General features: G+C 42.1%; 1 protein-coding gene across 13 annotated transcripts in view; it reads right to left on the reverse strand.

The window, feature by feature from the left end:
* Nucleotides 1-18,170, reverse strand: part of EPB41L1 (erythrocyte membrane protein band 4.1 like 1) — a 210,985-nt gene that overhangs the window by 88,561 nt on the left and 104,254 nt on the right. Inside the window, exon 1 of one of the 13 annotated variants that reach the window (XM_088480589.1) lies at nt 12,770-12,839. The exons of the other annotated variants lie outside the window; for them this stretch is intronic. The gene's annotated coding sequence lies outside the window, so the exon portion shown is untranslated. Of the gene's footprint in view, nt 1-12,769; nt 12,840-18,170 lie in introns of those variants that run through there. 13 annotated transcript variants of the gene reach the window in all.

The raw sequence follows: 18,170 nt of genomic DNA on the forward strand, positions 1-18,170 counted from the left end.
GCTTACACTGGTACACAGGTTCTCAAACTCGGTCCTCAGGACCCCAAACAGTGCATGTTTTCCAGGTCTCCTCACAGAATCATAATTACTTCACCTGTGGATCTTTGAAAATTTGTCAGTGAGGTAATGGATACACCTGGGTACCTGCTAGGTAACCTAGAAAATGTGACCTGTGTGGGGTCCTGAGGACCGAATTTGAGAAACACTGCACTGGTAGTTCTCAAATCCCCACTGAACATGGAATGAATTTCTTATATGAAAAACCTTGAATGGTTATTTGGTGCTTTTTAACCTTTTACTGTGCTGTCAACACGAGGCTGCTTATAATACAGTGATGTGAAAAAGTTTTTGCCCCTTCCTGATTTCTTCTATTTTTGCATATTTGTTACAATTAATTGGTTCAGGTATTCTAATAGAATTGAATAGTAGACAAAGACACCATGAGTAAACACAAATGTGTTTAAATGATCATTTCATTTATTGAAGGAAAAAAGTTATTCAACACCAACTGGCCCTGTGTGAAAGAGTATTTGCCTCCATAGTAAAGGCCCCCATACATCAGCAATCTGAAAACCACAATTGAACAATTTGAAGATTTATTGCCCGATTTTAGGATTTCCCAATCTAGCAATCTGCACCCATACATTACAGATCTCTTTCAGTGATTTGCAGGTCAATTGCAGCAAAAACAGATCTGCCAATCTTGAAAAGGCCCATCATTTTACTGGTAACGGTCTGCTGATCATGTCCATACACTAGCAAGCTACAACCCCAATCGATCTGTGAAATCCAACATGTTGGACAATCTGATTTAACAATTCCAATCACTTTTTGGTTGCAATCTGCGATCTGTGAAGCCCATACATTGCAGATTTTTGTACACAATCGATTGCAAATTGCAGAATTGCCATAATCGATTGCTGATGTATGGGGGCCTTTACTCATTCAACCAATGAATCAAATTGAATTGATAAATGGGTTCAATTAGATCAGACACAATCAGACTTGATTACTGATAATCCTGCTGAAATCTATACTGTACATCACTTAAATAGAACCTTTCCAGCAATGTGAAGTTGGCTGAAAGGTCTCAACAAGCAGCACAGTATGCTACCATCAAAAGAAATTCCAGAATGGATTTGAAAGAAGGTTATTAAAATATGTCAGTATGAAAAGGGTTACAAGGCCACTCTGAAGGCGCTGGGACTCCACAGCAAACCACAGTGACAGCTATTACCTCCAACTGGAGAAAAGCTGGAACAATGGTGAATTTTCCCAGGAGAGGCCGGCCTACAAAAATCCTCCAAGAGCACATCGACGATTCATCTAGGAAGTCACAAAAGAACTCAGGTGAATCCCTAACGAACTGCAGGCCTCGCTCGCTTCAGATATTGTCAGCATTCATGATTCCACCACAGTGGCGCACCCAGGGGGGTTTCTGAGTACCCAGAACCCTCTCCTCCCCCCGACGGACCAAATTTGTTTTTCAGAAGCAGCCTTGTTTCCATCTCTGCATTGGCCACAAGTCACCCACGGCGTGACGGAGCTGCAACTCCTCAGATAGAGAGCTCTGATTGGCAGAGCTCTCTGCACAGTATATGGTCAAGGGAGCTGCTACACATGCTCAGCCATCAGGGCTGCCACCAGAAATTGTGGTGCCCGGTACTGACTAAATAGGCATGCCCCCCCCCGTGGTGTTGGGCAGAGCTGTGGATGTGAGTGGAGCTACTTTGGGGGTGAGGGACAGGGAGGACTGGACCTATCGGGGGCACAGGGATGAATAGACATGGTGGGGGGGGTGGCACAGTGCTGGGAAAGATGGACAAGGGGGGAGGGGTACTGGGCTGGGAAGGGTAGCACAGGGCAGGGAAGGCTTGGGGGGCAAAAGGCAGGCTGGCTGGACTGGGGATGGCGCAGGGATGGCTGGTACATTATTATTATTATGTTATTAATTCTTTTTTTTTTTGTCATATTCGAGATCTGCAGCAACTGGAACAAAAAATACTTTCAAGCACTTAGGGCCTGATTCAGAGCCACTCGTAAGCGACCGCTCGTTCGCTCCGAGCGATGTTCGCACAACTGCGCATGCGTATGGGTTGTAATACGCATGCGCGAATCAGTTATTGCGGTCGGAAATTGTGTGCTCGCAAAATAGCGAATGCCTGCTAATTTGTGTGACAGAATGAGGCGTTTGTGGGTGGTAACAGGGGAAGGTGCTTGAAAACGGGGAGTGGAGATCCGAACGCAGGCGTGCCAAACGGTCAAAATGGGCGTTTTAGGGGTGTGCATAATTAACAAAGCAGCGTCATCGACCACGTCACTTGGTTCTCTTTTAGGCTGAACTGCTCGCATGATTGCGGTAGGAAAATCCAACCACAAGCACTGCGAGCAGTTCATACGCCTTTCGATGTACTCGATTAATCTAATAAATAGCGGAGATGACGTAGGATGCGAGCGGCCAGGGGGGGGCGTTTTTTACAAAATAGCGAGCGCATGTTTCGTACGCTCGTTCAGACATTGAGGTGTCAACAGACCGCAAAGAGCGAGCGCTCTATTTAAATATCCGGCCCCTTTTTCTGAACGAGCGAGCGCAAATAGCATCCGGCTCTGAATCAGGCCCACTGTGTTATCTAACTGACCTTATAAATATTGGTAGACACTGGCACAGCTTGCGGACGGCAGCCAATCAGCAGAGGCCGTTGCGGCAGCTCCTGATTGGCCGGCTGCCGTTCCGCGAACTGTGATTGGCTCACGGCCGGCTCCATGTTTTAAATGCCACCGAGACCTCTTCTCTTCTCTGGCTGCCAGAGCATTCCAATTTCCACCAGTGACATGCGGTACCTCACATCGCTGCATTCCACACTTTTGCTACAGGGGGACCCTCTCTCCCGGCCCAGGACTGGAGTCCCTGCAGTCCCCCCCTGATGGAGGCCCATACTTGCCTACTTTTGGAAAAGCATTTCAGGGAGATTGTGAAAACAACACCTATGAGCACGGCGGTAAAGTGGGCGTGTACTACTACTGTGTTTACTGTTGTCTTTGTATTATATTCAGTTTTGTTTGAAGATCTGAAACAAATAAGTGTGACAAATATGCAAAAATAAAATAGATCAGGAAGGGGGACCACAACTCTTTCACTCTACTGTACATAATGTTGTTGTGGTTATATCAGTAAACTAACTACCAATTACAAAGGATGGTAGCTGGCTATTATTTTTATTTGTCAGGATTGGTAGGAGGGTATGTCCTTTGAGACCTATGAAACATACCTGCAAAAACTAACATTAGTCATAGGGGCTTTGAGTTCAGCCATAAAGGCCTAAGTACAGGTCATGGAGCATTTTGGGCTGCATCTTTCTTAAAATTCATCCAGGCAAAGCATTGTTCCTAAGGCAAGAACGACCATATTCAAACTAGGGGTGTGCACTGGCCACTATTCATGTTTTGGTTTTGGACCTGGATCTTTCTTTGTGTTTTGGATCTGGATTGGTTTTGCCAAAACCACCCTTCCGTGTTTTGGGTTCTGGGTTTTGGATCTGTATTTTTTTGGAAAAAAGCATAAAAACAGCTAAAATCACAGAATTTTTTTTTTTTTATGTTCCTACGCTATTATTAACCTCAATAACATTCATTTCCACTAATTTCCAGCCTATTCTGAACACCTCATAATATTGTTTTTAGGCCAAAAGGTTGCACCGAGGTAGCTGGATGACTATGCTAAGCGACACGAGTGGGCGGCACAAACACGTGGCCCATCTAGGAGTGGCACTGCAGTGGCAGACAGGATGGCAGTTTGAAAAACTAGGCCCCAAACAGTACATAATGCAAAGAAAAAAAAGAGATGCAAGATGGAATTGTCCTTGGGCCCTCCCATGCACCCTTATGTTGTATAAACAGGACATGCACACTTTAACAAACCAATCATTTCAGCGCCAAGGTCTGCCACACGACCATTGCTGAAATTATTGGTTCATTTGGGCCCCACAAAACAAGCTGGCAATTAATCTGTCCCTGCACAAACTGGCTCTACAGGCCCTTAGATTGAACAACAGTAGCCAGCCAGCACATATGGTCAGCGTTAGCAACAGCTCCCAGCTCCCTCCCTCTTAACAGTAGCCAGCCAGCCAGTCCAGTATGTAATGTATATATTATACAGTATATATTATACAGTAAGTGACAGTGTGTATAACACAAATACTAAATAGATCCAGATCCCAGCTCCCTCCCTCTGCACGCTCCACAGCCGGAATGAAAAATGGCGGCGAACGCGGGACCTTTTATAGAATCCAAAACCTGCAAGAATCCGACAGTGGGATGATGACGTTTGCCTCGATTTCAGTTCCGAGCTAGGCGGGAAAACCCAAGCCTGACTCGGTTCCCGGCTCGGATCGGGGGGGTTTGGATTTCGGAAATCCGAACCCACTCATCTCTAATTCAAACACAACATTACATTTGAAAAGGCTAGACCAACATTAGCCAATCAGAGCAGTGCAAAGTTCACTATACTAACCAGTAGCCAAACAGAGCATTGCAAATATCAACGGGCTAGACTAACCAGTAGCCAATCAGAACATTACAAAGTTCATATGATAAGACCAAACAGTAGCAAGAGCATTACAAAGTTCACAGTACTAGACCAATCAGTAGTCAATCAGAATATTCAAACCTCCAGAAGAATTTCACAGGGAACAAACCTATGGCATTACAATGTTCACATCACAATAATTTCAAAATGTATATAAAGATTTTGCAAGCACAATATCAACAGGCCTTGCTTTTGATTACATGTTTGGGTTTCAAGTTTTTTTGAGAATGTTCTACCACTTTTACAAGTATTTTTTAAGAAAATTTGTTGAGATACAGTAAGTTTAAATTACCATTATTTATTGTATCTGATACATTTACCACTTTATTAACATATTTGTATGAAAACGAATATGATTCTACACTAGAATACCAAAAATACGACTCTCATTGAACCTTCAGAAATGCCTAGACCAGGAGTCAACGCATATATATGCTTAGCATGAAGCCATAGTTTAAAGTTTAAAAATAATCCTTCATTGCCTCTCCATTATGTATATTTTCATAGATTACAGATGAAAAGAAAAATATATAATGCATTATCCATAAAGTAATCAAACATAAAAAAATGAGTGTAAGAATTCCATAAAGTCTGTAAACTCTGTCAACAACTCATTTTGAAGTCTTCTTGTTATCTAAGACCAAAACTTCTGACTTCAGCTTCCCCTTTGAATTGCCACATAAAAGAACCACTTATCACCACAGGATGAGCTGTAAGATGTTCACCTCAAAGTCCTGATGAAGTCCTAATGACAAAACGCGTTGGAGGCATAGTGTGAGCTTTGTAACCTTCTTTAAAATGAATATGATTGTGCCTTTGGACAGTGCTTAGAAATGAACATTGTACAGTTCATGCTGTGGCTATAAGTGCTGTGTTTTCATATATCTGGTACATTTTTATTGCAATGTTTCGCAAACTCATTCCTCAGGGAACACTAAAGGCCCCCATACATCAGAAATTGATTGCAGCAATCATGCAATTTGCAATCGATTGTGTATAAAAATATTTCCCTTTTTCAATCGATTGTGGCAATTCTGCAATCCGCAATCGATTGAAGAAGAGAAAGATTTTTATACACAATCGATTGCAAATTGCACGATTGCTACAATCAATCTCTGATGTATGGGGGCCTTTACAGTGCATGGTTTCCATTTTATTAGTTGATGCACATGTGTATTAATTACTGACTGACACATTTTACAAGATCCACAGGTGAAGTTAACTGTTTCACTTGTGATTCTGTGAGCAGACCTGGAAAACATGCACTGTTAGAGCTCCCTGAGGAATGAGTTTGGGAAACACTGTTTTAGCCTAAAGATGTGAAGATTACTACACTATGGAATCACCTTCTATCTTCGTTTCAAGGTATATATTTAAGATGTCCTATGCCCTAAGAAGGTTACCTACCTGTAATTTATGCCATTAACAGGTTGCCTTAGGCATGTTACGTATTAAAATAATAGTAAACAAAAAGCTGGGAAGAGGTTTAATTAGTTTAACTGTATTATTCTACAGGTTTTGGGGACATATGCACATTAAACAGACAATTGTATTATTTGGGTCTGCACAGGACATACAGTACATGATATATTCTGTGGAAACAACACATCTATGGTATCAGGTTACTTGGGAGAAGGCAGACTGTATACCAGTTTAAACCACGTGATTTAACACAAAACCTTTTTTTGAAAATTACATCAAACCTTAGGATCAAGGTGGCAAAATTGACAAAACCTGTGTAAATTAGAGATAACATTCTAAAAATGAACCACCTAGAATCATTGTTATACATGTTACCGATAAATCTATCGGACATTTTAGCCAGTTTACAGTTTTGTAATTTTCACTTTAGCAATCTTAAAAATATATTGTTAATATGTATTTCCATTAAAAAGCAACATTTTCAAACATGGAAAAAAGACGTTACTGTAAACGATTACGTCAGTGCACAAAACATAATTCCAGCTTGTGCTTCGTTAATACAGTCAGAAGGGGACCACAGACTCTTAAGCTGGCCACACACTAGACCACAAAGGGAAGAGTGTAAAGACAGATACTAATGAGAAGTGCCATGCACCGAGTCACGCAGCACTGTGCTTAATCTGCAACTTCATACTAATTCCACTACAACAAAAATGCTTAGTGCCCGGGACACTATAACCGACTTTGGATGTAGCTATGATGCAAATAAGGACCTACATCAAAGGTTCCAAAACGCAGTCCTCATGGCACCCCAACAGTTCAGGTTTTAGAGATATCCATGCTTGAGCACAGGTGGTTAAATCAAATTGACTGAGGTACTAATTAAGTCACCCTTGGTCAAGCATGGATATCCTAAAAACCTGGACTGTTAAGGTGCCTTAAGGACCAAGTTTGGAAACCTCTGCCCTAAAAATAAGTACAAAAGTCTGGAAGTTTCTACCAATGACAGAGCGTATAAGTGATGCCATGCGCATGGAGTAAAAAGGACAGGTGTATGAGAACACATCTGTACATGGAATATTTGACTTTTGTGTTTATAAATAACAAACAAGACAATAACTATTCTGTATATGACACTTGATTTCAGCATTGCGTGCAAGGGTAATGTGACACTACTAAAACAGTCAGGCCTTATTTCTACACCATTATATTCTACACAATATACACCTGTCTATGTCTGACATAGACATGGTGCAAGTACAACTGCTTTTGAGCTAGTCACATCTGGAGATAATTCTGATTCAACATACACATTTAAGTACCCTCATTTTTGCTCATGTCTTTTTCTATATATGTTTTGTGCGCAAATGTTCACCTGTCTCACTTGCACTAGACAGGTAAAGACAAATAGCTGATTGGTTGTTGCTTTTCAGTACTGCTTCTAATTTCCTCAGCTAACCATCACGACACTCTTATTGGTGTATATCAGCAAATCTCATTATGTTTCTATAACATGTAGCTTTAATTAGAAAACTATATAAAACTCAATAACAGTTGAGGTAGCTTCTGTATATATTATAATTTTGTTTTACAATGTCAGTTAGATTTTGTGATGTGTGATTTGCTAGTTTTTTTTATATTTAATTGAAAAAAAAATTTAATTATTTGTTTATTATAAATTATTATGTTTCACTGTATTTTCACTGTATTTGTAAACCTGCAATTTATGTAACCTCACCAGCTTATCCTATTGTATTTTATTCAGTCCAGGCTTGATTTTCATACCATGCCACACTCCCATACACCAAAACAAAGTATTGTTTATTATCCCCCAGCAGTTACAGTATGGTTATCAATAAGGGTTTAGTGGTTGGTCAACACCGAAATCAATAGATCTATTTAAGAAGCAGATTGGCTGAGATGACCCAGGCATATTGCAGGTCCATTTTACTAGTTTTATTTGTTTGGGGATTTACATCAAATAAACTTGAATATATTTGTCTCCTACTCCGCCAAACCATTTGGGGTGCTGTTCTCTTCTTATTTTAGTTATCAATATAAGCATTCACAGCCATTTTATAGAATGTATACATAGTTATAGACAACCCCAATTTTTAACAGTCCCAAGTTTTAAAGATTTGTCCCTTTCATTTTTTCAGTCCCTTGTAATATCCTTATTTTTTAGGGGGACCCTATATTTAGTCCAATATTGTATATAAGCTGGTAGCCTGAGAATCGTTATTGCCTGGCCATTTCATATGTCGCTGTGGACTAAAATGGGGCTCAGAAAAGATAGAAGCTGGATTCTCTGAAACAAAACAGGGCTTCTTGACTTGCTGGTTTGGTAAGAGACAAGCTTTTAAAGAAGTGTCAACTGATGGAAAATTTGTTAAGGAATAGATAGGTTCCTATGTGACGTTTGTATGCTCATGCAGTGTTCCCACAGTCCAAGATTATACTTCCAGATCCAATGTAACAGGGACTAAAGTGAATAATTAGATATGTTCCTTAAAGTACTGCGTAATATAAATAATAAATTTAATGTATAAATACAATTTTTACTATACTGTTTTCCTGATTTGAATGAAGCCCTGTGTAGGTAAACCATTCGTTATTTGTGTCTCTTACACAGGTATCATCCTAGACAAGATACTATGTTTTGCAATGTAATAATCTGGTTACACATTTCTTATCATAAACATGTACCCTCTCTTACACACAAAGGGCGGAATTCAATTCTTTATAGCCGCTATCGCGCCCGACAGAGCTATTCAATTCTTGCTCCTGTCGGGCACGATGAGCTGCCAGCGCTACATTTCAGCTCGCAGCCCCTGGGGGATGAGAGCTGAAATGTGCGAAAAGTGACATGTTTGGGCGCCCAAACATCACTTTTCGTGATCGCGCCCAGCACTTTGGTCGGGTTTAGCTGCTTTACGCGGCTAAACCTGACCTCTATGGGCGCGATCAGCTCGAACATCTTGGACAATTGTAAGCGGCCCGCGATCTCCTGTCACTTTAGACGGGATATGCGGGCCGCGAATACAATTGAATTCCGCCCAAAGGGCTAGCTAGAAAATCAGCAGTTTGACCCCGCAATTTAAAGTGGTAATAATATTAAGCACATAACCAGGCATGTTTTACATTTATTATTATTACTATTTTAAATTTCTGGGTTAAAAATGCCAGGAATTGGTAGCTTTGCTCTGTTTAGCCCATATACTCATTTTGCATGTGAATCTAGTGTCCTGAGCAACCTGACATTACATCCAATGGAGATGTGCTTCCACCTTTTACTCTATTGTGTCATGTGTTCTATAGCATAAATATACCAATGACATTAGTAACATATTTTCGTGTTCCATCCTCTTTTACATGCAGTTTGCATTGCAAATTACAACATTTCGACTGAAAACTTTGTTTCTGTCAACTGTTTCACATTTATTCATGACAGCTCTGTAGTTTCACTAGCTTATCGTGCCAGAGCCCAGATAGTGGGAACCTACGTCATTTATACCAGTCTCAATGATCATATTGTAAAACACAGTGTGTACTATCAATTACTCTTCCCATAAATCTCCATGCACAGAGATAGGCTTTGTTGAATAACAATATTTCACTGCTTATACCTGTAACTTTCTGTTTACTGTGCTCCTATCACGACCTGTAAAGATACTGTATGGGACCTTGGGGAGTGGTAGGTAGAAGGTATTACACTGAGTATAGACATAGCCACTAGATTATTGCATTTCCAAAAAACATATCAGAAGTGTCTAGGTGATGAGAATGGGAGCAAATAATAAACATATTATAAGCTGCAAGATGACAACTGTGTCTCACTCAGTGAACGGTTATGACAAGGGAATGGCCAAGGCCTGGAATATCAGGACAAATTTCTCACTCAGTGAACGGTTATGATAGGGGAATGGGATGCAGTTATGAGACCGGCCGCTGCGTTGCCGCCAGTCTCCATACTGACATCCAAATCCCAACAAGGGACTTAAGAAAGGCGTTGAAAAACTGACGCCAGCCCGAACAAGTTAAGTCCAAAGCGCCCTCAGCGTTAGCCGCGGGGGTCGGTGGGGGGCCTGGTGGGTTAGGTTTAGGGAGCGTAGAGGGGTTAAGGATAGTTTTTTTTGGGGGGGGTGAGGGTTAGGCCCCCCTAGGAGGGAGGGTTAGGGTAAGCCACCACTGGGGGGCTGTTAGGCACTAAGGGGGAGGGTTAGGTTTAGGCATAAATGGGGGGTTTAGGTTTAAGCACTAACAGAGAAGGTTAGGGTGCAGAGGATTAGGGTTAGGCTACAAGAAGGGAGGGTAACAGTGGTAAACACTTCCCCGACCCCTGTCGGGATACCAACCATCGGGATGCCGCTGTTGGTATTCTGACAGGAGGCATCCCGACAGCCGGCATTACATACCCATTCCAGGGGAATGACCAAGGCCTGGAAAATCAGGGCAAATTTCTCACTCAGTGAATGGTTATGATAGGGGAATGGCCAAGGCCTGGAATTTCAGGACAATTTTACTACTTTTGCAGGGGTACAATACACTTGTCTTAGAATGGTGGAAAGCACAAAAAAAAAAAAAAATCTAAAAAAACCCCCCAAAAAACAAAGACAATTCTTACAAATAATGATACATACTGTACTGATACTGTATTTATCAGCACTTATCTTTACACTGGCTTATAAGAAAATGCAAAAGATACAGATAGAGTCTTATTGGGAGTGGTATGACTTGTTGACATTCAAAAGGTTCAACACCAGAATGTAGACTGTAAGTCACATCCACGACGTTGTACATACCGCCCATTATTGGGCACATACAGGCAATAATATCGCCGGTATGTACCTAGAAAATCACAAAGGACAGCTCCCCCTTTAAGAGCTGTCCTTTGCGATAGAAGGAATTCTGGGTTTATGACCCAAAGTCTAGGGGCGTTTTTAGAAATGAATGGGCCTGTGTGCAGTGCAGTGGTGGGCCCCCCTCCCCCATCAATCACCATAACTCAAATTGATAGTATATACATAATAATATACATATATATATATATATATATATATATATATACATACAGTGTATATATATATATATATATATATATATATATGTGTGTATGTATATATATACAGTGCCTTGCAAAAGTATTCACCCCCTTGGCTTTTTACTACATTACAACCTGTAATTTATTTATTTTTTAATCTGAATTTTATGTGATGGATCTGCACAAAATAGTCTAATTTGGTGATGTGAGATGAGAAAAATAAATATAAAAAAGAATCTTTATAAATAAAATTCTGAAAATTGGCATGTGCATATGTAATCACCCCCTTTGCTATAAAGCCCCTCAAAAGTTCAGGTGCAACCAATTACCTTCAGAAGTCACATAATTAGTGAAATGAAGTCCACCTGTGTGAAATCTAAGTGTCACATGATCTGTCAGTATAAACAGATCATGTGACGGATCAGATTTCTGAAAGGCCCCAGAGGCTGCAACACCACTAAGCAAGAGGCATCACATAATGAAGACCAAGGAGCTCTCTAAACAAGTCAGGGACAAAGTTGTTGAGAAGTACAATTCTGGGTTGGATTATAAAAAAAATATCCATCAAATCCATCATCATCAAATGGAAAGAACATGGTACCACAAAAAACCTGCCAAGAGAGGGCCGCCCACCAAAACTCACAGACCGGGCAAGGAGGGCATTAATCAGAGAGGCAGCACAGAGACCAAAGGTAACCCTGAAGGAGCTGCAGAGTTCCACAGCAGAGACTGGTATATCTGAGCATGTGACCACAATAAGCCGTACACTCCATAGAGCTGGGCTTTATGGAAGAGTGGCCAGAATAAAACCATTACTTAGTAATAAAGATAAGAAGACATGATTTGAGTTTGCCAAAAGGCATGTGGGCGACTGCCCAAATGTATGGAGGAAGGTGCTCTGGTCAGATGACACTAAAATTTAACTTTTTGGCCACCAAGGAAAACGCTATGTCTGGCGCAAACCCAACACATCCCATCACCCCAAAAACACCGTCCACACAGTGAAACATGGTGGTGGCAGCATCATGCTGTGGGGATGTTTTTCAGCAGCAGGGACTGGGAAACTGATTTGAGTATAGGGAAAGATGGATGGTGCTAAATACAAGGATATTCTTGAGCAAAACCTGTTTCAGTCTACCTGTGATTTGATATAAAATAGGCATATATGTGTTACCACATATATACGTCAGGTGGACTGCGCTTCACAACACCTAGTTGTTGTTGGTGTGGTCCTATAATTCTGTATATAATTAATAATAGAGATTTGAACACTGGTAAGTTAAAAAGTGAATTACCCTTTTTTGTGTGGAATCAGATGATGGGAAGGGTAATTCATTTATGAATATACTGTAGCATTAGAAGTATGAGGGTTTTCTAATATAAATTCTAATTTGAAATTTGTCCAAACTAACCTTTATGACCAAAAGTGTAGTCCAGAATAGGTAATGGCCTGAGGCTGAGTCCTGTCAGGTCACTGTCCTGTTAAGGCTGGGACCAGCAGAAAATGGGCACTACCCATCGGGCAGGTAACAAGGTCATGAGACTGTGGATCATCCAATCAGGCTGCATGTGTGACAACCTGACCCTCAATTCATACATGCCTACCCTCAGGGTTTTCGCAGGAGGCCTAGGAGAAAGTGAGGAACAGCTCAAAGGAGCTGTAAACTTTATTGTTACTTCATATAGTTATGTAATATAATAAATATAACCCTGTCACTAACCCAGACCAGCTGGCATCAGTTCCCTGCTGTCTCTGGTACTATAGTGTGTAAACTATAATACATATCCATACTGTAAAACACAAAAAAGACAAGACGAAAAAAACATATTATTATTACTTACATTTTTTCCCCAAAGTATAGTTGCAGGGTCAGGCTGTCACACACAGTGTAAAAACACTAATAGTAGCATCATTAATACATTTGTTGTGTATTGTCATCTGCAGTCAGCAGAGGAAGATATAAAGTGAGTGACAAGTTGAGGGAGGCGGAGGGAGGGGCGGAGCTAAACACCGGCTAGTCAGAGCTTGCAGATTGAGGGGTCTAATTACTAAGCAGTGTTAGGAGACAGAGTGAAAAGTGATAAGAAAGTGATAAGGTGTCAGCCAATCAGCTCCCAACTGTCATTTTTCAAACACAGCCTGTGAGATGGCAGTTAGGAGCTGATTGGCTGGCAGCTTATCACTTTTCACTCTGTTTCCTAACACTGCTTGGTAAATAGACCCCCTGAGTGAGATAACCTGTTGGAGTCTGGGGGGGGGGGGGGGCGAGCCAAATACCAGCCAGCCAAAGCTTCAGAATGAATGGCATACAGACTGTGCCAGGCGGGCTCAAACATTGGCCAATTGGAGCCTGCAGAGTGGGAGACAGAGGGAGGAGCAAGCCAGCCGGAGCCTGGACAAAGAAAGTGACAGACAAACTATGGGTGGTGAGGGCAGAGTCAAACACTGCACTGATGCAGTAAGGCTCTTTCTTTCTCCAAATTAAATAGCACTTAGAGAAACTGTTTCAGATGGTGGATGCAGGGTGAGTGCCACAGGGCCCCCTTGCCTCGGGGACCCGTGTGCACTGCACACCCTGCACCCATTGTTAATACGACCCTGCAGAAGTCCCTCTGGCGTCCTACTGCGCATGTGCAAACGGCGCGCACCGCAGGGGGAGCTGGGAGGAATCCGATTGGTTCCCTTTCAGGGGGTGTCCCAAAAAAAAGCCCATAGGCTTCTATTGGGTAACGCCATCTATAGATGACATTACCCACCAAGACGAAGCACCTACATTTGACAAATGCTGAAAATCACATTTTATTTATTTTTTACTGCATTTCTTGCCTTAGTACAACATGTTGACACCAAAATGCAGACATTTTTTTTTTTTTTTTTTTTATTATTTTAGCCCAACCCTAACCCTACTCACTGGCGTCACTAAGGGGGTCTGGGCCGCACCGATGACACCAAAATAGAGCTGCTCTGCTATATTGGTGTCACCCTGTCGGATGGTGTCACAGAGCAGCCACAGCGCAAGGAGAGGCTGTGGTCTGCTCCCAGCAGCTGCCAGATTGTGTGCCGAGGATGGGGGGGGGGATTGGCATTACGTTCGATCACGCCCCCAAGAGTCGCACACAAATGGGGGTGTGGCTTTGCGGAGCCGGGTGTTAGCTCTGTAAGTGCCGCCACTGACCCTACTGCTACTACTTATTTTAGCCTAACTCTAACCCCTTAACCCGCACTGTCCACTTAATCACCGCCGGATCGGAGAGACCCATTATTCCACATTTTTGCAGTGCAGAGTACTTAAAAAAAAAATCATCCCCGTCCGTTGACACCTTTTGCAACAGCACAGCACTAACACCATCTGCGCAACATTGAATACTGGCTGAATACCACCTGTGCTGGGACACCAGCAACAGTCAGAGCATTCCTTCACTAGAAGTAGAAGTGCTGCTGTGCGTGCCATGTTTCCACTCATGTGACTAATTATCACTACATGTTAGAAATGCTTCTCAGCGGGCTACTTTGAGTGAATAAACTTTATATAGGAACACAAAACTATTATATGCAGGACATATGTATCTCGCAGCTACAAATTGCAACATCTTAAGATGAGTACATACCTAGGAGATAAATCTGCAGATGATGGTTGTTCATACACACTGAACAATTATCATCTGTCATCTGGCCGCAGGTCCCGCGGCCTCTGCAGCAAGTGTCCGGGGGTTCGGCAACCCACCCGTACACACAGCACAATGGACAGATATCTGCAAATATATCTGCCATTGGTTGTGCAGCACAGTCAATGCGATATGTCTGTGAACGACGTCGTTCACAGACATATCGCTGGTACACATTGGCCGACGGGAACCCGATATATTGACTGATCAATTGAATCGGCCAAAATATCTCTCTCTGTGTACCCAGCATTAGAGGGAAAGAGGACATAATAGTATACAGGTAGAGTCTCCCATATCCAAATATTCCGAAATACGGAATTTTTGTAGCATGACTGAGATAATGAAACCTTTGCTTTTTGATGATTCAATGTACACAAACTTTGTTTAAGGCAGAAAATTATTAAAAAAATAGTTTAAACTTACCTGCAGGCTGTGTGTATAAGGTGTATATGAAACATAAATGAATTTCGTATATAGTGTTCCCGCTAGGCTGTTTTAGCGGGGCGCTGCGCCCTGCCCTCCTTCTGGAGGGCAAAAAGCGCCCTGCTCTCCTTCTGGAGGGCAAAAAGCGCCCTGCCCTCACCGCGCAGCGCACTGCTAAGACAGCCTGCGGGTGCCGTCTACACCCACAGGCCACAGTGTCCCACGGGTGGGGTAATATGTGGTGACCCAGTCATTGCTGGTGCATAGATGCTGGACGCATGCGCCCGGCATCTATTCTCCCTGTCAGCAGCGCTTGGGGGCTGCCCGGCGTGTACGTAAGTGCCGGGCACACCTCCAAGAGTGACGAAAAGGTGACACGTCTTATAGACACCAACCCTTTTCAATGGCCACGCCCCCTTTTCGGGAGTGCTAGCTCTGACGCCCTGCCTGCCGCTGGAGCTAGAGTGAACACTATGTACACAAACTTTGTTTGAGCCACAAAATTATTTAAAATATTGTATAAAATGACCTTCAGGCTGTGTATATAAGGTACATATAAGACATAAATGCATTCTGTGTTTAGATTTGGGTCCCATTCCCAAGGTATCTTATTATGGTATGCAAGTATTCCAAAATACGGAATATTCCGATATCCAAAATACCCTATAAAAGTCTCAACCTGTATTGCGTTTAACCGACTACAAAATGTTTTATGTGCAACGATTTGAAAAATTTTTTCTCAAAATATCTTTTAATAGATAAAATATATATGTATGTTTTAAATGAATATTTGTCTATATTTTGTATTTTTCTTTATTTATCTTTTCAGTAAAATGTTTTTATTACATTATATTTGAGCCTCATATATTTCTATAACTGGGAGCAACTAGTATAATTATTATATATATATATATATATATATATATATATATAAAATTCATATTGATCTTCTATCAAAGGTAACCCTTATTATCAAAATTTTAATAGGGCGCCAGAAGTTTAAATAGTGGTTTATCCACCATTCATTTTTTTTTGGTTTAACCCTAACCCCAAGTCTAAACCTATACCTAACACTAACCATTAACATTCTGATCAGGTCGACATTTTAACAATGTCGAACTAAATGCATGTCTACATATAGATTGTCGACTTAATGACCATGTTTACATTTTGAATGTCAACATTCAGAAGGTGTCAACATTATAAATGTCGACAGGTCAACAGGATACTGTCTAATTGCATTCCACCCTTCCATGTGTAAGTGACTATCCACAATTATTTTGTTTGACAAAGCCAAATATTGCAGCTAGGCCCAACTCTGAATCAGTTCTTCAATATTACCTGGTATGATCCTAAATCAGAGCATTTTCTACTAATTATTACATATTTACATGTGAGCTTAATTGACATGGTAATTATTAGGAGTTATATAGTAATTATTAGGGGTTATATAGTTAATTTGGCAGTACTAATGTGCCAGTTCTTTTTGCTCTGTACTATTCTTAGTATTTTATATAAGGACAACTTTACAACACCATGGGCCTAATTCAGATTGTTAGTCATTGCACATGCGCAAAAGCGTAGCGATTGAATTGCGATCACGCTCGCACAAAAGATTTACTCACAAACTGAGGGACAGGTAGTCAGCGTTTGAGGGGAGGTAACGGAGGGTGGCTAGAGCAACACAGGCATGACAGTAGCGTTTAAACACTGTTCTCTGGGCGTGTATATATTAGCCACTGCGTCCTTGCCTGCAGCAGGAAAGCTCTCTGCGTGTCTGAAGACAAGCTATGTTGATGGTCGTCGGACCTGATCTGCGTTCGATGTTTCTAGTTCTGTGCTCGAGCAGCGGATGTGAGATGCTTTCAGTGGGCGTCTCTATGCACTAGACATCGGATGAGTTATTAGAATATGTAAGCAATTGCATTCCATGAGAGATCACAGCTGCGATGGCATTTGCGTGCAGATCTGAATCAGGCCCAATGTCACTGGATGCAATAAAAGACTGCAAAATATATGAATATAATGGATTATGGGCCTGATTCAGACCCACTCGCGAGCGGCTGTCCGCTCGCAAGTGGGTCGATGTTATGCACTGAGCATGCGCACGACGGAGGGAGCTCCGTCGTGCGCATGCGCCAGACGCGACGAGCGAAGGAAAGTCCTTCGCTCGTTGTGTCCGATCAAAGGGGGCGTGCTGTCAATGTTGATTGACAGCACGCCCCCTTTGGTGGGCGTGCCGGGGGCGTGCCTCCCTGACGGGGGCGTTCCCATGGGAACGCCTCCCGTCAGAAGCCGGCCCACTGACATCACTAGTGATGTCAGTGGGAGTGATTTTGGCTCTGATAGAGCCAAAATCACTCCGGAGCTTGCGGTTGAAAACCTCAACCGCAGGCTCCGGCTCGCAATTTCGATGGTCGCGATGGTCTCGACCATCGCGGCCATCACAAAGCACGCTCGTATAGCCTGTGGGTGGTGACCCACAGCTATACGAGCGTCCAGGAGGACGCTCCATGAAAATGGAGCCCGGCCCTCATTCAGAGCGTGCGCTCTGCTCAGAGCGTACGGCTCTGAATGAGGGCCTATGTCAGTAAAAGCAGGGTTTTTCCAATTTCTCTGTGACATCCATAATCCTGATTTGTTAAGTGGTTTCATTATATTGCTTACTGCATTATTGTCATTTTTTTTATCTCTTTTCTAAGTAGTTTATCTATGTAGTCTGTGCAAGGTTTAGGAATTTCAATCACATATGCAACATGCTGTGTGACTTTAATCAGTACAGCAGTAACGTGTGCAGTGCTAACTGTGGGCCTGATTCAGTAAGGATCGCTATTGCGATCGCAGCAGCGAATACGCACGCTGTCCTACTACGAAGATATGCTAATGATTGCAAATGCAATGCCTTCGCAGCCTAACATAAGGATGCCCACTTTACCTTCTACACATCTTTAATACCTAGCAAGTCTGCAAAACTATCGGTAACAATCGGAGCCTCAGGCACACTTGCACAAGGTCTGACCTTACTCAGGGATT

Source organism: Taudactylus pleione, unplaced genomic scaffold, assembly GCF_031769625.1.
Source record: "Taudactylus pleione unplaced genomic scaffold, aTauple2 ptg000256l, whole genome shotgun sequence".
In the NCBI taxonomy this organism is placed as follows: Eukaryota; Metazoa; Chordata; class Amphibia; order Anura; family Myobatrachidae; genus Taudactylus; species Taudactylus pleione.